The sequence below is a fragment of the Hyperolius riggenbachi genome, chromosome 3 (assembly GCF_040937935.1).
Source record: "Hyperolius riggenbachi isolate aHypRig1 chromosome 3, aHypRig1.pri, whole genome shotgun sequence".
Taxonomy (NCBI): Eukaryota; Metazoa; Chordata; class Amphibia; order Anura; family Hyperoliidae; genus Hyperolius; species Hyperolius riggenbachi.
Genome location: NC_090648.1, coordinates 233,102,799 through 233,129,114, shown reverse-complemented (window position 1 = coordinate 233,129,114; position 26,316 = coordinate 233,102,799). Strand labels below are relative to the sequence as shown.

General features: G+C 48.0%; 1 protein-coding gene across 3 annotated transcripts in view; it reads right to left on the bottom strand.

Moving 5' to 3' along the window:
• Positions 1 to 26,316, bottom strand: part of TSPAN33 (tetraspanin 33) — a 75,863-nt gene that overhangs the window by 10,047 nt on the left and 39,500 nt on the right. The window lies entirely within an intron of this gene.

The window sequence follows — 26,316 nt, the reverse complement described above, 5'->3', positions numbered from 1 at the left end:
TTATTATACATTTATGGAACACAGACATCTTCTGCAACACTTTACTGAGTATACAGTAATGAATAATTCACGTCACCAGCTGTCCCTCAAAAGTGCTCACAATCTACAGTCCCTACCACTGTTATTGTCTAACGTTCCTATCGAAGTCTAGGGCCATTTTAAAGGTAAGCCAATTAACCTACCAGCATATTCAAATATATTTGTGTTTGCTGACATTATACACAGGGCCGGATTTCTACTCTTTACTGCCCAAGGCCACTGTCACCAGCCGCTCCCCTTCAGCATAGATAGCGAGATGACCCCTTCCCTCCATTCCAGTATAGGTAGCCAGATGACCCCTCCCCCTTTCCCTCCAGTATAAGTAGCCAGATGACTCACTTAATCCCTCCTTTTCCCGCCCCCTTTCAGTATAGGTAGCCAGCTCACCTTCACACCGCAGCAGCCGTCAGTGTCACTCATTTTCTTTCCGTCTCCAATGCTGCCCAAGTGCATAGCTTCCAGCCACAATGCAAACATGCACAGAGAGCAAGGTGGCGGCGGCACTGGCAGCTAGCGGCTCAGCTACCGGCTGGGGACCGCGGTGCATTGCAGGATTTGCAAGCTTGCAAATGCTGCACCAGTTTAGCCTGCTTTGGTGCCCTTGATCCTGTGGTGCCCTAGGCCATGGCCTAAATCCAGCCCTGATTATACAGGGACTTTCTCCTCATCCTAAATCACCATAAGTAGTAAGCAGTGATACAAAATATTTCTCTATTAGCTCAATAAAGTTAATTGCAAAGGTAGAATATTCAAAGTATTGAAAATTGAAACCTTTAAATGGCTAACTGAAAAAAAGTTTCATAATGCTCATTGTCAGGGAGCTAGACCCCTTCTTTGGACATAGATGTAAGCTGACGCAGGGAACTGATAACACAAACTAATGAAGTCCGGTATATGACACTGTATACTGATGTCATGGTTTCAAGTAAACGTGGTTTTAAACTTTTACCAGTATTTGTGCCGTCCCTGGTTGAAGTTATGTGACCTGCTAGCTCTTTGGTACGGGCTTGCGCATGTGCTCTATATGTGCTCTTCTTTGGAACTACGGGATGCGAGTAGTTCTGCAGGCTGTCTGAGCAGTACCAAAGAGCTAGCAGGTCACGTAACTTCAACCTGGGATGGCTCAGAAATGACAGGAGGGTCTGAGAACTGGAAAGGCTCTATGGTATTCAGAGCCTTCCCTTTTCTCAGGTACAGGGCCAGCACTTCCATAGAGGCAAAGGGGACAATTGCCCCAGGGTCCCAGAGCCTGTAGGGGTCCCCAAGGTGTGTGTCCCTCCCCTCCAGCTATGGTGACCCCATAGATTTCTGTAGGGAACGAGGAAGAGAGGCGCAGTGGGGAGAAGCTTGGTGTGTATGCCGCCCTCCTGTGTCCTGTCTGGTATAAGTAAGACCCCAATGTAAGTAAGAATCCAATGGGCCTGATTCACAAAGCGGTGCAAACACTTTGCACGCCTGTGAAAAGCCCTTTATCACGCCTAAACTTAGTTTAGGCGTGATCTGAAGGAATTCGCGCGAACTGCCGCGTGCAAAGTTTTGCGCGCGTAGCGCGGTGCGCTACGTGCGCAGAGCATCGTGCTTCGCGTGAAGTGCTCATTAAGCCCTATGGGACTTTGCGTACGCGCGCAAAACTTTGCGCGCGGGAGCTTCGCGCGAGTTAGAGCACAAAGCGGTGATAACTTTGCTAGTGCAAAGGTTATCACGCCTAAAGTCTTTTAGGCGTGATAACTGAGTTATCACCGCTTTGTGAATCAGGCCCAATGTGTGTAGGGAAATAATTGGGACCCCAGCAATGCGTTTGGAGGCATATGATGGACACCTAATGATCTTGTGTGGCTGGGAGTGTGGCGGCATGGGTTCTGTGAGTTGGCCAGAGGCTGGGGGCATTGCTGGGAGGGGGGGGGGGCAAGTTACCTTTGCCCCAAGGCCCCATTGTAGCTAGAGTCAGCCATGCTCAGGTATGTATCAAACCTGAAGTGAATTTCTTCACATCAGATTTGCTTTAAAATAAAAAAAGTGCTATTTGTAAGGAAAGCAGCCCTTCCATTTGCACAAGCAGAACCAGGCAATGTTTGCACTGAGAGATCAGGGCAAGATAAGCAACTGTTCTGCAGCTTGTTTAACTCACACAAACTATTTTTATAATCCACAAAGGATCGGCACCACACGATATGTGTATAAATAGCTCTTAAACTTTTATTGCATAGTAAAAAGTTTGACAGGCAGCGACAGCCCGCTGTTTCGGCCTGAAAGGCCTTTATCAAGTTGCCAGAAATGTCAAATGCATGTATATATCACACAACATCACTTATATATCACTAACTCCGCCCAAAGGCGGACCACCCTAGTGCGTACAGATGGGGAGACAAACCTATATGCGGACCTGATGGGAGACTGAATGGTCACAAATATAGCCACCTAAAAAGAGTGCACAAAGTTTAAATATTTAAACTCACCAATCAGGGATCAGTTCCGCTGCAGAAACCGCCAGCATTATCCACCCAAATCGGCTCATATGAGCGCATCACGGACAGCGCGCCGCCGCCATGCAATCAGCGGCAGCGCCCGCTGTAAGCATTGCCGGTCATGTGACTGAACACATGACCGGCTGTCACCAATCACCTGCGCCCAAGTCTTAGCCAATGGGGAATAGCCGGCCTCGGTCCAATGAAGGCGGGGGGCGTGTCAATACAACGGAGACACGGCTAGCACAACACAGTAGCAGCCGTGCTGTCTCCTAGCAACATGTAAATATAAACATATCACTCACCCAACCAGCCACACCGAATAAAAGGTATTCTGCAGAGGAATATGATCTTTTAATGTATGAATCCCCAAATGTACCTAAAAATAAACATAAAAACACATATCAATAAAAGATAGAAGCTCAAATACACATATGAATCCATATTAGCAAACGGTTGCCTAACAGTATATACCATAATAGCTACAATAAAAATTAGATACAAAAGCTTAAATCACACTCCCTATTAAGTCCAGCTGGACCCATAGCTCCCAATCTTCTAATCCAGCCCGCCTCTCTCCTCAATAATTCCTTTTGTCGGTTACCCCCCCGCCAATCCTGGGGGACCCCGTCAATGGCCATGACCCTTAACTGTGAGACATTATGTCTACATTTTGTAAAATGTTCAGCAACCGACTGCTCAATGCTTTTGCCCCTGATGGCCGTTTTATGTGATGAAATGCGGTCTTTGAGGCGCTGAGTTGTCATCCCTACATAAATAAAGCCACAGGGACACTTTAAAAGGTACACAACATATCGGGAATCGCATGTATAGCGTCTCCTGATCTCATATTTGTTTCCTGTGGTGGGATGACAAAAATCTTTGCCCCTAATGACACTACTACACATGTGGCATGTGAGACATGGATACATGCCCCTATTAACTGGAAGGTCACCAGACACATCCTTCTTTTTGACACGCAACTTGTCACGCAGGGTAGGTGCCCTGCGGAACGACATAAGGGGTGGGTATCTGAACTCTGGTACTCTGGGGAAACCATCCCTCAGGATATACCAGTGCCGACGTATAATACGACTCACATTATCACTACATGTATTATAAGTGGATATAAATGGCAATCTGGGTACAGTATTTCTCCTATGGGTACGACGCTGTCTGCATTCCTGGAAATCAGAATAACCCCTTGCCCTAAATTTATCACTCAACTCACGTTTGCGTAAGGTGGATGTGTCTGGATCACTCACAATTCTATCCACCCTCGAGAATTGACTCTGTGGTATACTCCTTTTAGTATTCAAAGGGTGAAAGCTTTGGAAGTGTAATACTGAATTACGATCCGTTGGTTTGGTGTATAGGTCGGTAACAAATCCCGCCCCCTCCCGGATCACCCTGACATCCAGAAACGGAACGCTACATGGATCTATATGAGCAGTAAGACGTATATAAGGGCATTGTTCATGGACATTAGTTATAAAAGCATCTAGGCTCTCACGCGGCCCCCTCCAAACGCAAAATACATCGTCTATAAAACGCCACCAAATATGAGATCAGGAGACGCTATACATGCGATTCCCGATATGTTGTGTACCTTTTAAAGTGTCCCTGTGGCTTTATTTATGTAGGGATGACAACTCAGCGTCTCAAAGACCGCATTTCATCACATAAAACGGCCATCAGGGGCAAAAGCATTGAGCAGTCGGTTGCTGAACATTTTACAAAATGTAGACATAATGTCTCACAGTTAAGGGTCATGGCCATTGACGGGGTCCCCCAGGATTGGCGGGGGGGTAACCGACAAAAGGAATTATTGAGGAGAGAGGCGGGCTGGATTAGAAGATTGGGAGCTATGGGTCCAGCTGGACTTAATAGGGAGTGTGATTTAAGCTTTTGTATCTAATTTTTATTGTAGCTATTATGGTATATACTGTTAGGCAACCGTTTGCTAATATGGATTCATATGTGTATTTGAGCTTCTATCTTTTATTGATATGTGTTTTTATGTTTTTTTTTAGGTACATTTGGGGATTCATACATTAAAAGATCATATTCCTCTGCAGAATACCTTTTATTCGGTGTGGCTGGTTGGGTGAGTGATATGTTTATATTTACATGTTGCTAGGAGACAGCACGGCTGCTACTGTGTTGTGCTAGCCGTGTCTCCGTTGTATTGACACGCCCCCCGCCTTCATTGGACCGAGGCCGGCTATTCCCCATTGGCTAAGACTTGGGCGCAGGTGATTGGTGACAGCCGGTCATGTGTTCAGTCACATGACCGGCAATGCTTACAGCGGGCGCTGCCGCTGATTGCATGGCGGCGGCGCGCTGTCCGTGATGCGCTCATATGAGCCGATTTGGGTGGATAATGCTGGCGGTTTCTGCAGCGGAACTGATCCCTGATTGGTGAGTTTAAATATTTAAACTTTGTGCACTCTTTTTAGGTGGCTATATTTGTGACCATTCAGTCTCCCATCAGGTCCGCATATAGGTTTGTCTCCCCATCTGTACGCACTAGGGTGGTCCGCCTTTGGGCGGAGTTAGTGATATATAAGTGATGTTGTGTGATATATACATGCATTTGACATTTCTGGCAACTTGATAAAGGCCTTTCAGGCCGAAACAGCGGGCTGTCGCTGCCTGTCAAACTTTTTACTATGCAATGAAAGTTTAAGAGCTATTTATACACATATCGTGTGGTGCCGATCCTTTGTGGATTATAGACTGTATTGACCCTTTGGTACAGGGGTGAGGATCTTGGCACACTTCCTTTTACCTTTGAGCATTAAGTGGGTGCTCCTGGATACATGCTTTCACAAACTATTTTTACACCTTTGTATGAAGTTATTCTTTGGTAATATTCTCAGCACTTACACTTGCAAAACACAGATTAATCAAAAAATACTGTAGTTATATAAATAAAAAATATAATTCTGCAGAGCAATAAATTAGGTTCAATTCAGGCTTCAGTTTCACAATAGTCTGATATTTGTAAACATACCATATATATATTTTCTTTTCTAACAGGATGTTTATGTTGAGAACCTACAGAATGCTTGCTACAGGCCAGTGGCGTAGCTAAGGATCCCGGTGCAAGTTTTATATGGCCACCCCCCTCCCCAGCACTCTATACATAACAATTGACATGGTGCACCAAAACCTTCCAAGGACAACACAGTGTCAGAGGTGCAAGAAGGGGATAGGAAACAGCTTGTAATGATTATTATCATTCAAAGCATCTATAGAAGTGATCATTACAAGCACAGGACCAATAAAGAGCTAATACTGCAGTTGAGGTAGGGCCCTACGGGGCCCCTCAGGCCCAAGAGCCCCAGTGTGGTCGAGAACCCTGCAAACCCTATTGCTATGCCACTGCTACAGGCAAATAGTTGGGATTTCCATCCGCCATGTTTTCTCATGGCATTCTCTCTGATGTCATATACTTCTAATGGAGGTGTCTTTGTAAAAAAAAAAAAAATAATTATAACCAAAATATAAAAGACACACATATATATAAATTATCCTACTAAGCACAGGCATTATCCATCCATGCTCAGGCCACCTAAACTAATGGTGCTGCAGTGCTTTATACATTTTCCTAAATATTTTTAGCCTCCCACTGTGCATGATAAAATGGCTTAAAGAGAACCCGAGGTGGGTTTGAAGAATATTATCTGCATACAGAGGCTGGATCTGCCTATACAGCCCAGCCTCTGTTGCTATCCCAAACCCCCCTAAGGTCCCCCTGCACTCTGCAATCCCTCATAAATCACAGCCACGCTGCTGACAAACAGTTTGTCAGAGCTGGCTGTGTTTATCTCTATAGTGTCAGTCTGCTGCTCTCCCCGCCTCCTGCAGAACTCCAGTCCCCGCCTGCATCCCTTCCCTCCCTGCTGATTGGAGGGAAGGGACGGGGGCAGGGACCGAAGCTATGCAGGAGGCGGGGGAGCAGCTGAGACTGACACTACAGATGTAAACACAGCCTCACAGCACGGCTGTGATTTATGAGGGATTGCAGAGTGCAGGGGGACCTTAGTGGGGTTTGGGATAGCAACAGAGGCTGGGCTGTATAGGCAGATCCAGTCTCTGTATGCAGATAACATTCTTTAAACACACCTCGGGTTCTCTTTAAAGCGGACCCAAACCAAACCTTTTTTTAATTAAAAATATTTAGTTGCACCACTCTGACACATACAAAGATAAATAAACACTCTGTCAAACCTATGATCATTTCAGTGCATGCTTTTCACCCTTCTCTTTTCACAACTAGGGTTATACTGGGGGCAGCCATTAGCAATTCCTCCATTGCCGGACACCATTTAGGCTAATTTCACACCAGGACGTTGCGTTAGAGGGGGCGTTAAGGTCGCATAACGTCCCCCTAACTCAACGCCTGGTGGTGCTGGATCTGGACGTCAGAGTGAGCCGCATTGTGCAGCTCACTCTGGCGTCAGTGATGCTGTGATGCGCACTCTTGTGCGCATGCGGCATCACGTGGTCCCGCCGGCCAATCGCCGCACAGAGCGGCTGCTCCAGGAAGTAAACACTGCACGTCATAACGTGCAGTGCATACTAATTAGCCATGTGCCTGGCCGCTCTCCGCTCCTCCCCAACATTACTGAGCATGTGCAAGCAGTCTAACGCGGCTCAGCCACGTCTAAAGTACTGCATGCAGTACGTTGCCTTGTGACGCAGCGTTACAATGTAACGCAACGTCCGCACTGTGAACAGCCCCATTGATTTTTCATTACTGTGCGGTGGGGGTGCGTTACAGGCTGCTCTAACGTGCGCCTGTAACGTCCCACTGTGAAACCAGCCTTACTCCACCAGTTTGCCGGATTTTGTCCCGGCAATTTGAAAGGAAGGGAGGGGTTACTCCAATAAATGTAAAATATTTTATATTTGTCATCATGCAGCTGAAAAAAGGCTGCTATTTATTATTATAATTTAGAAAATAGATTTTATTTCTGAAATCTTGTATTTTTAATTTGGGTCCACTTTAAATGAGTCTGAAATGGACCAGTGCTGTCACACTATAATGGATATACTGGACTGTAATATACTGCATGATAATGATATATAACTTTATTTCACATGTGCTTTTCAAAAGGAATCCAGCTGTCTATAATCAGGATTTGTAAGAGCATGCTGATTGGGGCAAAACCACACTGGTATGGTTTACACTTTGATCTGATTTGCAAATAAAAGGAATACTATTCATTCTCATGTATATCTAATTATCCATGGAATGTACACGTAGGTGTGGTGATCATTTTTAGACGTATATAATTTATCCCCTAAAAGTAGCCATATGTCTAACGATGATGGGCAGATCCACCAAGAGACAAATCTCTCTCTAATGGAATCTGATTAGAGAGAGATCTGTCATCTGCCCATACACCGCAGGCCGATTCCTGATCGATTTCAGCATGAAATCGTTCCATCCTGCGCCTTGCCGCTGTGTGTGTGTATGTATGTGTGTAATGTATAAATGTGCTGTAATGTGCATTTATACATTACCTTTCTTGTGTCGTGGTGCCCGACTGCCCATCCGTCTTCCGCCTCTCTTCAATTAGCGGTATAGCACGTGTGTGACCTCACACGCTGGTGTGCTATGCGGCTAATAGAAGAGCGGTGGAAGACGGACAGCCACTGTGACACTGGACAGGTAATGTGTAAATGCACATTACAGCACATTTACACATTACATTCACATGCATCGGGGGCTTCATCGCGCTCATCGCTCAATCCGATATCGCACGCCATTACTGCCACCCACCAGATCGAGCAAGTCGGCCCTACATCTTGCAGCATGTCCAATCGATTAAATCAACCAATTTGGGTCCAAAATTTGTCTCATTGTCGGGAATGCACTTGGCGGCAGCAATTTTTATCCGATTATAATAATCGAATTGGATGGTCGATTGGCTGCCATGTCGCCTGATGTATAGCCACCTTAACCACTTGAGGACCACAGTCTTTTCGCCCCTTAAGGACCAGAGCCTTTTTCTCCACTCAGTCCACTGCAGCCTTCACGGTTTATTGCTCGGTCATACAACCTACCACCTAAATGAATTTTACCTCCTTTTCTTGTCACTAATACAGCTTTCTTTTGGTGCTATTTGATTGCTGCTGCGTGTTTTACTTTTTATTATATTCATTAAAAAATACATGAATTTTGTCAAAAAAAAATGACTTTTTTAAATTTTTGTGCTGACATTTTTCAAATAAACTAAAATTTCCTATACATTTGAGCGCAAAAGTTATTCTGCTACATGTCTTTGATAAAAAAAACACATTCAGTGTATATTTATTGGATTGGGTAAAAGTTATAGCCTTTACAAACTATGGTGCCAAAAGTGAATTTTCCCATTTTAAAGCATCTCTGACTTTTCTGACCACCTGTCAGGTTTCATGAGGTGCTAAAATTCCAGGATAGTATAAATACCCCCCAAATGACCCCATTTTGGAAAGAAGACATCCCAAAGTATTCACAAAGAGGCATGGTGAGTTCATAGAAGATTTTAAAAAATTCCATTTCTGCTAACTTGTGACAAAAAAAAAATGAAATCTGCCACGGATTCACCATAGCCCTCTCTGAATACCTTGAAGTGTCTACTTTCCAAAATGGGGTCATTTGTGGGGTGTATTTACTGTCCTGGCATTTTGGGGGGTGCTAAATTGTAAGCACCCCTGTAAAGCCTAAAGGTGCTCATTGGACGTTGGGCCCCTTAGCACCTAGGCTGCAAAAAGGGGTCACACATGTGGTATTGCCGTACTCAGGAGAAGTAGTATAATGTGTTTTGGGGTGTATTTTTACACATACCTATGCTGGGTGGGAGAAATATCTCTGCAAATGACATCTTTTGATTTTTTTTACACACAATTTTTCATTTACAGAGAGATTTCTCCAACCCAGCATGGGTATGTGTATTCCGTTAGTAGTATGGGGAGTTTATAGAAGATTTTATTTTTTGTCACAAGTTAGCGGAAAATGACACTGTGAAAAAAAACAATAAAAATCAATTTACGCTAACTTGTGACAAAAAATAAAATCTTCTATGAACTCACCGTACTACTAACGGAATACCTTGGGGTGTCTTCTTTCTAAAATGGGGTCATTTGTGGGGTTCCTATACTGCCCTGGCATTTTAGGGGCCCTAAACCGTGAGGAGTAGTCTTGAAACGAAATTTCTCAAAATGACCTGTGAAATGCTAAAGGTACTCATTGGACTTTGGGCCCCTTAGCGCAGTTAGGGTGCAAAAAAGTGCCACACATGTGGTATCGCCGTACTCAGGAGAAGTAATATAATGTGTTTTGGGGTGTATTTTTTACACATACCCATGCTGGGTGGGAGAAATATCTCTGTAAATGGACAATTGTGTGTAAAAAAACCAAAAAATTGTCATTTGCAGAGAGCAGCGCCGTATGATGTAAACAGCGGGGATTTCTTCCATGGAAACCCGCAGACAACCAGTTTACGCCAATCGGCGTTAGCTGGTGGTCAAGAGGTTAATAAACTTTGAACTTTTTTAATCAAAACCTTAACATTGCGAACCAAACATTAACGTTTTTGCTTACCTGTTTTTTTTTTTGTTTTGTTTTTTTTTTAACTTACCTCCCAAGGACAAACCTCTCCTCCCCCATGGGTCAATGTGCGAAGTGCAAATCGCACAGAGTTGTGGCGAAGTACATTACGCAATTTGTCCCAAGTGAAAGGAGAGGTTTCTGGCAACCCTGTGTATTAGGGTCTCTGGAAACCCGATGTTTGGTTTCACACTGCATATTGACATATCCGGTGGGTCGAGCCCGCCTCACCGTATCGTCCAAAACAGACCTTCAGGCAATACCACAAGAGTAGCATTCGGCCTAGTAATGAACTGCGTTGCCATAGACTAACATGACTTCCGGGCCGATCGATATTGCCACAGAAGCCACGCAGTAACGTAGGCATGCACTAGCGTTAAGTCAAGCACTTCCGGCGTAGGGGGGGACTGCAAAGTGTGACTTTCGCTAGGCATTTTGCCCTAACGCATCGCAGCAGTGCGAAATAGCACTGAGAGACCCTTGTGTGCCTACCGCTGTGTCTGGAGTTCCCTACTCTCTAATAGTGTACCTGCTCGCGGTACCTCTCAAAACACTCCCCTAGGCATAGGCCAGGCTGGTCAGGACAGGTGGGACAATAAACATAAACCTTATTCCAGCCCTGCTGCAGACACGACAACGTTTTCTTCGGATTCGGTGACCTGGGGTACTCGGAATTGGATAGGCGTAATGCCTTCCATGCAGCCGGCTAGTTGCATCTTGGGGTTGGGCCACGGCACCTCCTGGATACAGGAGTTCCATCACGATCTGTTTATGAAATTGAATAGACGATCCAGTTCTCCCAGCCTTACTGTAGAGAACAAAGCTGTTGTAAATTGCCAATAGAATGAGGTAAAAAGACACTTTTTTATACCACCGTCTTGTTTTTCGGGCAACTAAATAGGGCACTAACCTCTGGTCATTGAAGTTCACCCCTCCCATGTTAGTATTATACTCGTGGACGACAAGGGGTTTTTCAATGACCTCAGTTCGCCGTTGAATTTCAACTGTCGTGTCTGAGTGAATGGTGGACAGGAAGTAAACCTCCCTCTTGTCCTTCCATTTCACCGCGAGCAGGTCGTCAGCACACAAGGCGGCCCTCTGCCCCCGTTCAAGTCTGGTGGTAATGAGCCGTTGTGGGAAGCCCCGGTGACTAGGCCGCACGGTGCCACAGCATCGGATTTTTTCTATTTTTAAGTGCTGAAAGAGGGCCACACTTGTGTAATAATTGTCCACAAAAAGATGGTACCCCTTCTGGAACAAGGGTGACACAAAGTCCCACACAACCTTCCACTGCTCCCCAGGTAGTCAGGGCATCCGACCGGCTCCAATTTTGAGTCTTTTCCCTCATAGACCCTAAAATAAGATGTATAGCCTGTGGCCCTTTCACAGAGCTTATACAGTTTCACCCCATACCGGGCGCGCTTGCTTGGGATGTACTGTTTGATGCGAAGGTGCCCGGTAAAATGTATGAGGGACTCGTCTACGCAGATATCCTGGTCAGGGGTATAAGCATCTGCAAATCTGGATGACAGGTGGTCGATAAGGGGTCAAATTTTGTGGAGCCGGTCAAAAGCAGGGTGGTCACTTCGATGACAGGTTTCGTTGTTACTGAAGTGCAGGAAGCGCAGGATGTTCTCAAATCGTGTCCTGGACATGGCAGCAGAGTACAGGGGAACATGATATGCTGGGTCCGTAGACCAATAAGACCGCAACACATTCTGCTTTACTAGTCCCGTGTAAAGGAGAAGGCCCAAAAAAATTTTAATTTCGGAAACTTGGACTGGTTTCCACCGAAAAGGCTGGGCAAGGAACTTTTCCGGATTGGCGGTTATATATTGTGTGGCCTTACGGTTGGTCTCTGCCACAATTAAGTCTAAGAGATCCTGGGTGAAGAACAGATAGAAAAAGTCTAGGGCCGATCCTAGATTATCTGTCTCCACCTGGACTCCAGACTGGGCGGTAAAAGGGGGAAGTACGGGTGCGGCGGAATCAGGGGATTGCCAATTTGGGTTTGCCAGCACCTCTGGTAAACTAGGGGTAGTACGGGCCCGTCTTCTTGGTGGCTGCGACTGGGATCTTACTGCACGTGCCACCGAACCAGTTTCAACTTCCATGCTGGTGCTCGCCACTTCACCAGGGTCTACGGAAGTACTGGTTCTAGGTCCAGGAGATGTTGTGCTGCTGGTGCCTGCCCCACCATGAAATCTCAGACCAGCACGAACACCACTCTGCTGCCCTTGAGGCCGATCCTGCGCCACCTGCGGTCCAACAACATGGGGTGTGGTACGCCTGGCTCTAGCCGGGACCTCAACCTTGTCATCACTATCGGTCAGTGAGCCACTGCTCAATTCAGGTTCAAACTCTGACCCGGAAGATTCGTCGAATGAGGCGTCCCAATCGTCCTCATCCGACTGGGCCATGTACCTGAGAACCTCATCATCGGAATACCCCTTTCTTGCCATGGTGGACTGCTAAATTTATGGGGTATTCCTCTGAGACTACCCAGAAAAAAAGAGCACCTACCTAACAAAAGGGAGTATTTGAGAGGTAGAAAGCTGTGGTCACTGAGTTTTGAACGCAAGTGCAGGCGAACGATCAGGCCTGATCGGGCAAACACTGCGTTTTTTTGTGGATCCTAGTGACCCTAATAGATCTGACTGCGATCAGTAATGATCACTTACAGATACTATATAGTACCAATGTTGATTAGCGACAGTGATGACGCTAATTAGTGACTGTGGTGCAGTGGGCTGAGCACTAACTGACACTTACAAAAGGGCCTAGCTAACTGGCCTAACTGCTAACACTAGTGATACTAAAAAAGTGACAGTTTTCACTGATCACTGTTTTTAGATCACTAGGATAGTGACAGGGGGGTGGTGGCGAGTGGGGAATCAGAGGCAATCAGAGACAATCACAGGACAATCAAAGGCAATCACAGGGCAATCGCAGGCCAATCACAGGGCACTCAATTCACGGGACAATTAAAGCCAATCACGGGACAATCAAAGCCAATCACAGGCCAATCAAAGCCAATCACAGGCCAATCACAGGGCAATCAAACCAATCATGGCACAATCAAAGCCAATCACGGGACAATCAAAGCCAATCACAGGCCAATCAAAGCCAATCACAGGGCAATCACAGGGCAATCAAACCAATCACGGGACAATCAAAGCCGATCACGGGCTAATCAAAGCCGATCACGGGCCAATCAAAGTCAATCACAGGCCAATCAAAGCCAATCACAGGCCAATCAGAGGGCAATCACAGGGCAATCAAAGCCAATCACGAGACAATCAAAGCCAATCACTGGACAATCAAAGCCAATCACGGGACAATCAAATACAATTACAGCACAATCAAATAGAATGTCAGCACAATCAAATTGAATGTCAGCACAATGAAATTGAATGTCAGCACAATCAAATACAATTACAGCACAATCAGGGAAGGTGATTGGGGGGGGGGGGGGGGAGGGGGTCTGAGGGCGATCTGAGGGTGTAGGGGGGTGAATAGGTGCCCGCACGGGGCAGACTGGGTCCTGATTTGGTGGGTGGCAGACACAGGGGGTGACGATAGGAGATCAGTGAGGGATTACAGGGGAGAATAGATGTAAACAACGCACTGGGGAGGTTATCAGGAGGGGGGGGGGGGGTCTGAGGGCAATCTGAGGGTCTGGGTGGGTGATCAGGTGCCCCCAAGGGACAGTTTAGGGTCTGCTCTGATGGGTGGTGGCGACAGGAGGTGATAGGCAGGTGATAGGCAGGTGATAGACAGGTGATCAGTGGGTAAGGCAGCTGTATACAAATGTATACAGTATACAGGGGGGTGGGTCTGGGGGGGATCTGAAGGTAGGGGGGGTGATCAGGGGACCCTAGGGGGCAGTTAGGGACCTAACCTAGGGGATAGCGTCGCTAGATAGTGACAGGGAGTTATTGATGGGTTTTTATGGGGGTGATTGGGTGCTACCAGTGGTGTGCTGGGGTGGTCAGGGGGGGTTCTGAGGGCTGGGGTGGGCGATCGGGGGGTCTGAGTGGGCTAAAGTGTGTGTTGCTGTGCTTACAGTAAGGGCTGCCGTCCTCTCTGATGGTCGCACGACGAGTGACCATCAGCGGAGGAGGCAGCCAGTATAATACACTTTGTTACAATAACAAAGTGTATTATACTTTCTGATTGGCCGGGATTGCGCAGTTTGAAATCCGCCGGCGCTGCTGATTGGCCGGCGGGTCTCCGAGCAGGGTGGGCGGAGCCTATTACCAGCGGCGATCGCGTCATTAATGACGCAATCGCCGATTCGCCGCACAACCACCTCTGATGCCGCCCCCGCCGATGGGCGTATTGCGGTCGTTTGGGCCCGGTCTTTGCCGCCGCCCATCGGCTGGGGGGGGTCCTCAGGTGGTTAAAGCTTTATTGAACCAATAATTTGCAGTAATTAACAGTTAGGGCCTGTTTCCACTACACGCAGATTTGATGTAGGATGGATGCAGAAAAACTGACTCCAATGAATGCCTATGGGCCCGTTTCCACTAAACACGATTTTTCTGATGCAGATCTTCCCATAGGCATTCATTGGAGTCAGTTTTTCTGCATCCATCCTGCATCAAATCTGCGTGTAGTAGAAACAGGCCCTTACCAGTGTTACACAGCAAATCCCCCTTTTTTTTTTTACAGGAATCAAGCCATGGATGGGGCAGAAGTGTAAGACCAGTGGTAGTCAACTCTAGTGTTGGGCGAACATCTAGATGTTCGGGTTCGGGCCGAACAGGCCGAACATGGCCGCGATGTTCGGGTGTTCGACCCGAACTCCGAACATAATGGACGTCAATGGGGACCCGAACTTTTGTGGTTTGTAAAGCCTCCTTACATGCTACATACCCCAAATTTACAGGGTATGTGCACCTTGGGAGTGGGTACAAGAGGAAAAAAAAATTAGCAAAAAGAGCTTATAGTTTTTGAGAAAATCGATTTTAAAGTTTCAAAGGGAAAACTGTCTTTTAAATGCGGGAAATGTCTGTTTTCTTTGCACAGGTAACATGTTTTTTGCCGGCATGCAGTCATAAATGTAATACATATAAGAGGTTCCAGGAAAAGGGACCGGTAATGCTAACCCAGCAGCAGCACACGTGATGGAACAGGAGGAGGCGCAGGAGGAGAAGGCCACGCTTTGTGAGATACAACAACCCCGGCCTTGCATGAGGGCAAGAAGCGTGCGGATAGCATGCTTTGTACCGCCATGCAGTCATAAATGTAATAAAGATAAGAGGTTCCATAAACAGGGACCGGCAACGCTAACCCAGCAGCAGCAGCAGCAGCAGACGTGATGGAACAGGAGGAGGCGCAGGAGGAGAAGGCCACGCTTTGTGAGACACAACAACCCAGGCCTTGCATGAGGACAAAAAGCGTGCGGATAGCATGCTTTTTACCACCATGCAGTCATAAATGTAATAAAGATAAGTGGTTCAATAAACAGGGACCACGCGGCAACGCTAACCCAGCAGCAGCAGACGTGATGGAACAGGAGGAGGCGCAGGAGGAGAAGGCCACGCTTTGTGAGACACAACAACCCAGGCCTTGCATGAGGGCAAGAAGCGTGCGGATAGCATGCTTTGTACCACCATGCAGTCATAAATGTAATAAAGATAAGTGGTTCAATAAACAGGGACCACGCGGCAACGCTAACCCAGCAGCAGCAGACGTGATGGAACAGGAGGAGGCGCAGGAGGAGAAGGCCACGCTTTGTGAGACACAACAACCCAGGCCTTGCATGAGGACAAAAAGCGTGCGGATAGCATGCTTTTTACCGCCATGCAGTCATAAATGTAATAAAGATAAGTGGTTCAATAAACAGGGACCACGCGGCAACGCTAACCCAGCAGCAGCAGACGTGATGGAACAGGAGGAGGCGCAGGAGGAGAAGGCCACGCTTTGTGAGACACAACAACCCAGGCCTTGCATGAGGGCAAGAAGCGTGCGGATAGCATGCGTTGTACCGCCATGCAGTCATAAATGTAATAAAGATAAGTGGTTCAATAAACAGGGACCACGCGGCAACGCTAACCCAGCAGCAGCAGACGTGATGGAACAGGAGGAGGCGCAGGAGGAGAAGGCCACGCTTTGTGAGACACAACAACCCAGGCCTTGCATGAGGGCAAGAAGCGTGCGGATAGCATGCTTTGTACCGCCATGCAGTCATAAATGTAATAAAGATAAGTGGTTCAATAAACAGGGACCACGCGGCAACGCTAACCCAGCAGCAGCAGACGTGATGGAGCAGGAGGAGGCGCAGGAGGAGAAGGCCACGCTTTGTGAGACACAACAACCCAGGCCTTGCATGAGGGCAAGAAGCGTGCGGATAGCATGCTTTGTACCGCCATGCAGTCATAAATGTAATAAAGATAAGTGGTTCAATAAACAGGGACCACGCGGCAACGCTAACCCAGCAGCAGCAGACGTGATGGAACAGGAGCAGGCGCAGGAGGAGAAGGCCACGGTTTTTGAGACACAACAACCCAGGCCTTGCATGAGGACAAAAAGCGTGCGGATAAAGCAGCAATGCTTTTTGCCGCCATGCAGTCATAAATGTAATACAGATGAGAGGTTCAATAAACAGGGACCGGAAACGCTACACCATCCCAGATGTTCATTGGTCATGTTACTTGGTTGGGGTCCTGGAGTGTTGCGTAGTCATTTCCAATCCAGGATTGATTCATTTTAATTTGAGTCAGACGGTCTGCATTTTCTGTAGAGAGGCGGATACGCCGATCTGTGACGATGCCTCCGGCAGCACTGAAACAGCGTTCCGACATAACGCTGGCTGCCGGGCAAGCCAGCACCTCTATTGCGTACATTGCCAGTTCGTGCCAGGTGTCTAGCTTCGATACCCAATAGTTGAAGGGTGCAGATGGATTGTTCGACACAGCTACGTCATCTGACATGTAGTCCTTGACCATCTTCTCCAGGCGATCGGTGTTGGAGGTGGATCTGCACGCTTGCTGTTCAGTGGGCTGCTGCTGCATGGGTGTCAGAAAATTTTCCCACTCCAAGGACACTGCCGATACCGTTCCCTTTTGGGTACTAGCTGCGGCTTGCGTTGTTTGCTGCCCTCCTGGTCGTCCTGGGTTTGCGGAAGTCAGTCTGTCTGCGTACAACTGGCTAGAGGAGGGGGAGGATGTCAATCTCCTCTCTAAAGTCTCCACAAGGGCCTGCTGGTATTCTTCCATTTTGACCTGTCTGACTCTTTCTTCAAGCAGTTTTGGAACATTGTGTTTGTACCGTGGATCCAGAAGGGTATAAACCCAGTAATTGGTGTTGTCCAGAATGCGCACAATGCGTGGGTCACGTTCAATGCAGTCTAGCATGAATTGAGCCATGTGTGCCAGAGTCCTACCAGAATCCTCATCATCCTCTTGTGAGCGTTGTGATAGTTGTTGTGATGCATCATAGTCGTCACCTTCCTCCTGGTCTGTTTCTGCTGACCATTCGCGTTGAATTGCGGAAGTCCAACGTGCACCGCTCTGGCCCTCGTCAGTGGTGGCATGAAATTCCTGCTCCAACTCCAGCTGTTCCTCCTCCTCTTCTTCGTCATAGCTGCTGGGGCCAGCGTTCCCTGAGGCGGATGGCCTGATGTTGGTACCATCACGCTGATCGTTTTCTCCTTCAGATTCCCCCAGTTGCATCATGACAGCTGTTTCCTTGATTTTTAACATCGACCTCTTCAGTAAACACAGCAGTGGTATGGTAATGCTGACTGAAGAGTTGTCACTGCTCACAAGCAACGTGGATTGCTCAAAATTTTGGAGGACTTGGCAGAGGTCCAACATGTTGGCCCAATCGGATCCACAGAAGCTTGGCAGCTGGCCGGATGCGCCTCGGTACTGCGCCGTCATGTACTGGACCACTGCACTCTTCTGCTCCCAAAAGCGGGCTAGCATGTGCAGCGTAGAATTCCAGCACGTAGGGACATTACACAGCAAGCGATGGTGGGGGAGATTGAAGCGCTCCTGCATCTTGGCGAGTGCCCCCGAAGCAGTACTGGAATTTCTACAATGTTTGGCCACTCGACGCACCTTCAACAGAAGATCGGCCACGCCTGGGTATGTCCTCAGGAACCGCTGAACTACTAGGTTCATCACGTGCGCCAGGCAAGGGATGTGTGTCAGCTTAGCCAACCTTAAAGCGCGAATGAGATTACTCCCATTATCACACACAACCATGCCCGGTTTCAGGTCCAGCGGTGCCAGCCACAAATCCGTCTGTTCCTTTATTCCCCTCCAAATTTCCTCCCCTGTGTGCTGCTTATCCCCAAGGCAGATTAGCTTCAGCAACGCTTGCTGACGCATGCCAACAGCTGTGCTGCACTGCTTCCACGATCCTACTGCTGCTGGGTTAGCGTTTCCGGATGAGGTACAGCTTTGAGATGCGTTGGAGGAGAAGGAGTCAGAGAGGTAGGTGCTGCTGTTGTTATCCAGTGGGAGGGACGGCGGTGCAGCTGTTTGCGGCGTGGGCAACACCCGCGCCGTAGCAGGTGAGGAATCGCTGCCAGGCTCCACAAGGTTCACCCAGTGCGCGGTAAGGGAGATGTATCGACCCTGGCCGAACGCACTCGTCCAGGTGTCAGTGGTGAGGTGAACCTTGCAGGCAACGGCATTCTTCAAGCTTCGGGTTATTTTGCTGACCACGTGCTCATGCAACTCAGGCACTGCAGAGCGCGCAAAGTGGTAGCGGCTGGGAACCACGTAACGTGGGATGGCCACTGACATCATGCCCTTGAAGCTGTTTGTCTCCACCACTCGATATGGCAGCATTTCGCAGGCCAGAAGCTTGGCTATGCTGGCTGTTACTGCCACGGCCCGGGGGTCATTTGCTGGCAATTTCCTCTTGCGCTCAAACATCTCCGACACAGACAACTGAACCGTAGCGCTGCACACGGAAGGGCTGTTGGTTGTTGTGTTTGATGAACACTGGGAGACCTCAAGAGCACTACTCCGGAAAGTGACAGTGTCAGCGTCGTCTGATGTTTGTGAATGTTGTGAACCACGCAATGGCTGGGCTACTGCTGCTGCTGAGGCGGGTCTGGTGGTGAGTCTGGTGAACCCAAGGGAGGCAGTGTTGTTGCTGGTACCCTGTCCTGACGCGTTTGCCCACAGAGTGGGATGTTTGGATAGCATGTGACGGCTCATGCTGGTGGTGGAGAGGTTGTTATAATATATAATACTTTTCCCCCTGCTCAGGCGGGTCTTGCACACCTTGCAAATCGCCATGGTAACATCCTCAGTGCAGTCTTCAAAGAAAGCCCAGACTTTGGAGCACCTGCCTCCTTGCTGGCGATTTCTGTTTGCTCCTCTTTTGCCTCTCACTTGAACTTCCACGCTTGTGGTGCCTGAAATAGCGCGCCGCCTACCTTGTGGCACAAGGCGAACTCGTGCAGCAGTGGGTTCTTCAACAGACTCATCTGTGCTGCTGCTACGACGGCGATGTTCTCGTTCACAAACAAAATCTGGGTCTCTGTCCACATTGTCCATACCCTCCTCTTCCATCTCCTCAAACTCGTCATATGTCATTGTGGGCCGCCGCCGTGGAGTAGAGCTCCCCACAACAACCTCTGCGCAGCACACTCCAACGTCGTCTTCCAGATCTTGTCGGCCGACCTCCTGCAATTGCAACCCCTCCTGCCCAAATTGCTCTGGGATTTGGGTTTCCGAGTCCTCCTCGGACTCGCCTTGTATTTCAGTGCGCGGTGCATTTCCCACAGTTAACGGTTGTGAATCCAGGCACAACATTTCTGGCTGTTCCTCCATTGACCTTTGAAAGGTGGAAGTTTGTTGGGCTGGGAATAGCTCCTGCGAATACCCCATTGTGTCCTGAGGTAATTCATCGGACTGGTTATCTGGCAGTTGTGTGCGTGGTGTCGCTGCCGGTTGTGTCAGCTTTGTGCCCACTGGCTCCTTGTAACTGGCTGAGGACTCGGACCTCGTGCGTGATGTGCTGGTGCTGCTTAACCCACTGCTGGACGCTTGAGAGGTCATCCAAGTAATTATCTGGTCCTGTTCTTTTGGATTTGTGAGGGTTGTTGTCCTGGACAACATGGGCGGTATTAAGTGGGTTTTCTTGGGTGCTCCCCTGTGGCCTGTACGTGAACCGTCAGGGGAAACACCTCTTCCCTTGCCCCTCCCTCTTTCACCGGATTTCTTCCTCATTTCACTTATCCTTACAGTACACGCTGACTGGCAGCAGTACAGTGGCAGTACAGAAATGCTATACAGTACCACTATTCCCAGCAGCGACACAGAGCACAATGCTATACAGTGACGGGTGAGCGGTGTACCACTATTCCCAGCAGCGACACAGAGCACAATGCTATACAGTGGCGGGTGAGCGGTGTACTACTATTCCCAGCAGACACAGAACAGTAAACAGAATGCTATATAGTGTGGCTGAGCGAGCGGTGTACCACTATTCCCAGCAGACACAGAACAGTAAACAGAATGCTATATAGTGTGGCTGAGCGAGCGGTGTACCACTATTCCCAGCAGACACAGAACAGTAAACAGAATGCTATATAGTGTGGCTGAGCGAGCGGTGTACCACTATTCCCAGCAGACACAGAACAGTGAACAGAATGCTATATAATGTGGCTGAGCGAGGTACACAGAGTGGCAGTAAACAGAATGCTATATAGTGTGGCTGAGCGAGCGGTGTACTACTATTCCCAGCAGACACAGAACAGTAAACAGAATGCTATATAGTGTGGCTGAGCGAGCGGTGTACCACTATTCCCAGCAGACACAGAACAGTAAACAGAATGCTATATAGTGTGGCTGAGCGAGCGGTGTACCACTATTCCCAGCAGACACAGAACAGTGAACAGAATGCTATATAGTGTGGCTGAGCGAGCGGTGTACCACTATTCCCAGCAGACACAGAACAGTAAACAGAATGCTATATAGTGTGGCTGAGCGAGCGGTGTACCACTATTCCCAGCAGACACAGAACAGTAAACAGAATGCTATATAGTATGGCTGAGCGAGCGGTGTACCACTATTCCCAGCAGACACAGAACAGTAAACAGAATGCTATATAGTGTGGCTGAGCGAGCGGTGTACCACTATTCCCAGCAGACACAGAACAGTGAACAGAATGCTATATAATGTGGCTGAGCGAGGTACACAGAGTGGCAGTAAACAGAATGCTATATAGTGTGGCTGAGCGAGCGGTGTACTACTATTCCCAGCAGACACAGAACAGTAAACAGAATGCTATATAGTGTGGCTGAGCGAGCGGTGTACCACTATTCCCAGCAGACACAGAACAGTAAACAGAATGCTATATAGTGTGGCTGAGCGAGCGGTGTACCACTATTCCCAGCAGACACAGAACAGTGAACAGAATGCTATATAATGTGGCTGAGCGAGGTACACAGAGTGGCAGTAAACAGAATGCTATATAGTGTGGCTGAGCGAGCGGTGTACTACTATTCCCAGCAGACACAGAACAGTAAACAGAATGCTATATAGTGTGGCTGAGCGAGCGGTGTACTACTATTCCCAGCAGACACAGAACAGTAAACAGAATGCTATATAGTGTGGCTGAGCGAGCGGTGTACCACTATTCCCAGCAGACACAGAACAGTAAACAGAATGCTATATAGTGTGGCTGAGCGAGCGGTGTACCACTATTCCCAGCAGACACAGAACAGTGAACAGAATGCTATATAGTGTGGCTGAGCGAGCGGTGTACCACTATTCCCAGCAGACACAGAACAGTAAACAGAATGCTATATAGTGTGGCTGAGCGAGCGGTGTACCACTATTCCCAGCAGACACAGAACAGTGAACAGAATGCTATATAATGTGGCTGAGCGAGGTACACAGAGTGGCAGTAAACAGAATGCTATATAGTGTGGCTGAGCGAGCGGTGTACTACTGTTCCCAGCAGCGACACAATGACAGGGGGGACCCTGGCTAGCGTGGCTGGAGCGCGAACTACCCTGCCTGCCTACCCAAAGCTAAACCCACAGACAAATGGCGGAGATATGACGTGGTTCGGGTATTTATTTACCCGAACCACGTGACAGTTCGGCCAATCAGAGCGCGTTCGGGTCCGAACCACGTGACCCGTTCGGCCAATCACAGCGCTAGCCGAACGTTCGGGGAACGTTCGGCCATGCGCTCTTAGTTCGGCCATGTGGCCGAACGGTTTGGCCGAACACCATCAGGTGTTTGGCCGAACTCGAACATCACCCGAACAGGGTGATGTTCTGCAGAACCCGAACAGTGGCGAACACGAATCAGAATCTTTATTTTCGCCAAGCACGACTGGGTCGTGCCCGGAATTGGTCTTGGCACGTACAGGACACAAAGTAGGATAGGGCACACAGAATACATCAGAAGGATCATAAAATGACCAATATGCAATGAATGTTTTCTCCTCTGAGATAATTTTTCATCTTTTCTTTAACCACTTGAGGACCGCGGGCTTTACCCCCCCTTAAGGACCAGACCCTTTTTTTCCATTCAGACCACTGCAGCTTTCACGGTTTATTGCTCGCTCATACAACCTACCACCTAAATGAATTTTGGCTCCTTTTCTTGTCACTAATAAAGCTTTCTTTTGGTGCTACTTGATTGCTGCTGCGATTTTTACTTTTTATTATATTCATCAAAAAAGACATGAATTTTGGCAAAAAAAATGATTTTTTTAACTTTCTGTGCTGACATTTTTCAAATAAAGTAAAATTTCTGTATACATGCAGCATGAAAAATGTGGACAAACATGTTTTTGATAAAAAAAAAAAAAAACCCATTCAGCCTATATTTATTGGTTTGGGTAAAAGTTATAGCGTTTACAAACTATGGTGCAAAAAGTGAATTTTCCCATTTTGTAGCATCTATGACTTTGCTGACCACCTGTCATGTTTCATGAGGGGCTAGAATTCCAGGATAGTATAAATACCCCCCAAATGACCCCATTTTGGAAAGAAGACATCCCAAAGTATTCACTGAGAGGCATAGTGAGTTCATAGAAGATATTATTTTTGGTCACAAGTTAGCGGAAAATTAGTTTGTGACAAGAAGAAAAAAAAAAAAAAAGTTTCCATTTCTGCTAACTTGTGACAAAAAAAATGAAATCTGCCACGGACTCACCATGCCCCTCTCTGAATACCTTGAAGTGTCTACTTTCCAAAATGGGGTCATTTGTGGGGTGTGTTTACTGTCCTGGCATTTTGGGGGGTGCTAATTTGTAAGCACCCCTGTAAAGCCTAAAGGTGCTCATTGGACTTTGGGCCCCTTAGCGCAGTTAGGCTGCAAAAAAGTGCCACACATGGGCAGTACAGGAACCCCACTAATGACCCCATTTTAGAAAGAAGACACCCCAAGGTATTCCGTTAGGAGTATGGCGAGTTCATAGAAGATTTTATTTTTTGTCACAAGTTAGTGAAAAATGACACTTTGTGAAAAAAAAAACAATAAAAATCAATTTCCGCTAACTTTTGACAAAAAATAAAATCTATGTACTCGTCATACACCTAACAGAATACCTTGGGGTGTCTTTTTTCTAAAATGGGGTCACTTGTGGGGTTCCTATACCGCCCTGGCATTTTACGGGCCCAAAACCGTGAGTAGTCTGGAAACCACATGTCTCAAAATGACTGTTCAGGGGTATAAACATCTGCAAATTTTGATGACCGGTGGTTTATGAGGGGGCGAATTTTGTGGAACCGGTCATAAGCAGGGTGGCCTTTTAGATGGCAGGTTGTATTGGGCCTGATCTGATGGATAGGAGTGCTAGGGGGGTGACAGGAGATGATTGATGGTTGTCTCAGGGGGTGGTTAGAGGGGAAAATAGGTGCAATCAATGCACTGGGGAGGTGATCGGAAGGGGGTCTGAGGGGGATCTGAGGGTTTGGCCGAGTGATCAGGAGCCCACATGGGGTAAATTAGGGCCTGATCTGATGGGTAGGTGTGCTAGGGGGTGACAGGAAGTGATTGATGGGTGTCTCAAGGTGTGAATAGAGGGGGGAATAGATGCAAGCAATGCACTGGCGAGGTGATCAGGGCTGGGGTCTGAGGGTGTGGGCGGGTGATTGAGTGCCCTAGGGGCAGATAGGGGTCTAATCTGATGGGTAGCAGTGACAGGGGGTGATTGATGGGTAATTAGTGGGTGTTTAGGGTAGAGAACAGATGTAAACAATGCATTTGGGAGGTGATCTGACGGCGGATCTGTGGGCGATCTATTGGTGTGGGTGGGTGATCAGATAGCCCGCAAGGGGCAGGTTAGCGGCTGATTGATGGGTGGCAGTGACAGGGGGTGATTGATGGGTGGCAGTGACAGGGGGTGATTGATGGGTGATTGACAGGTGATCAGTGGGTTATTACAGGGAAGAACAGATGTAAATAATGCACTGGCGAATTGATAAGGGGGGGTCTGAGGGCAATCTGAGCGTGTAGGCGGGTGATTGGGTGCCCGCAAGGGGCAGATTAGGGTCTGATCTGATGGGTAACAGTGACAGGTGGTGATAGGGGGTGATTGATGGGTGATTGATGGGTAATTAGTGGGTGTTTAGGGTAGAGAACAGATGTAAACACTGCACTTGGGAGGTGATCTGACGTCGGATCTGCGGGCGATCTATTGGTGTGGGTGGGTGATCAGATTGCCCGCAAGGGGCAGGTTAGGGGCTGATTTATGGGTGGCAGTGACAGGGGGTGATTGATGGGTGATTGACAGGTGATCAGGGGGATAGATGCAAACAGTACACAGGGGTGGAGGGGTCTGGGGGGGGGGGGGGGGTCTGGGGAGAATCTGAGGGGTGGGGGGGGGGGATCAGGAGGGAGCAGGGGGCAGTTTAGGGAATAAAAAAAAATAGCATTTACAGATAGTGACAGGGAGTGATTGATGGGTGATTAGGTGCAAACAGTGGTCTGGGGGGTGGGCAGAGGGGGGGTCTGAGGGGTGCTGTGGGCGATCAGGGGGCATGGGGGGGGGAATCAGTGTGCTTGGGTGCAGACTAGGGTGGCTGCAGCCTGCCCTGGTGGTCCCTCGGACACTGGGACCACCAGGGCAGGAGGCAGCCTGTATAATACACTTTGTATACATTACAAAGTGTATTATACACTTTGCATGCGGCGATCCGGATGCTAGTAACCCGCCGGCGCTTCTGAACGGCTGGCGGGTTACAGCGCAAGGGGGGCGGAGCCAGTCCCCGGCGGAGGATCGCGTCACGAATGATGCGATCGCTCCGCCCATGCCCGTACAAGGACCGCCGCCAATTGTACATGAGCCGGTCCTTGCGGGATCCACTTCCCGGCCGCCATTTGTACATGCAGCGGTCGGGAAGTGGTTAAAATAACTTTTCAGTACTTATTAAAAGGTAAATTAAAAGGTAGCAAAAAGTAGGTGGAAAAGTAGTATCAAAATTATGTTGAGTATCTTAGCTAATAGATTATCTGGTCATATGGCTCACTTAATACATTAGGATCAGGTAGGTTTCATTCCAGGATGAGAAGGGAATGATAACACCATCAAAGTGCTAAACGCAGTCCAGTGCGCCCGGTCAGATGCCACTCCATTGATGCTACTTTCTACGGACGCTGAAAAGGCGTTTGACCAGGTGGACTGGACCTGGATGTCCCCTGTCCTAAGGCATATAGCTATGGGACTCTGGATGCTCAAATGTGTGAAAGCTTTAAATTCCAAACCTTCTGCACGAATCAAGATTAATGGGACTCTATCAGAATCTTTGCATATTTCCAATGGCACTCGCCAAGGATGTCCATTTTCTCCCCTGATTTTTGCTCTGACCCTGGAGCCTTTCCTTTGCCACGTTAGAAATAACCCTGATATTAAAGGGCTTGACCAGAAAGATTGCAAAATAAAAATAGCTGCAAAATAAAAATAGTGTCTGGATGGTGTAATGGTTAAGGGCTCTGCCTCTGACACAGGAGACCTGGGTTCGAATCTAGGCTCTGCCTGTTCAGTAAGCCAGCACCTATTCAGTAGGAGACCTTGAGCAAGTCTCCCTAACACTGCTACTGCCTATAGAGCGTCCTAGTGGCTGCAGCTCTGGCGCTTTGAGTCCGCCAGGAGAAAAACTCGATATAAATGTTCTGTGTTTGTTTGTTTGTTTTGTTTACGCAGATGAGCTTATGTTCGCTATATCCAACCCATTGATCTCATTACCCAATTTGTTAAAAGAATTTGACAGATTTG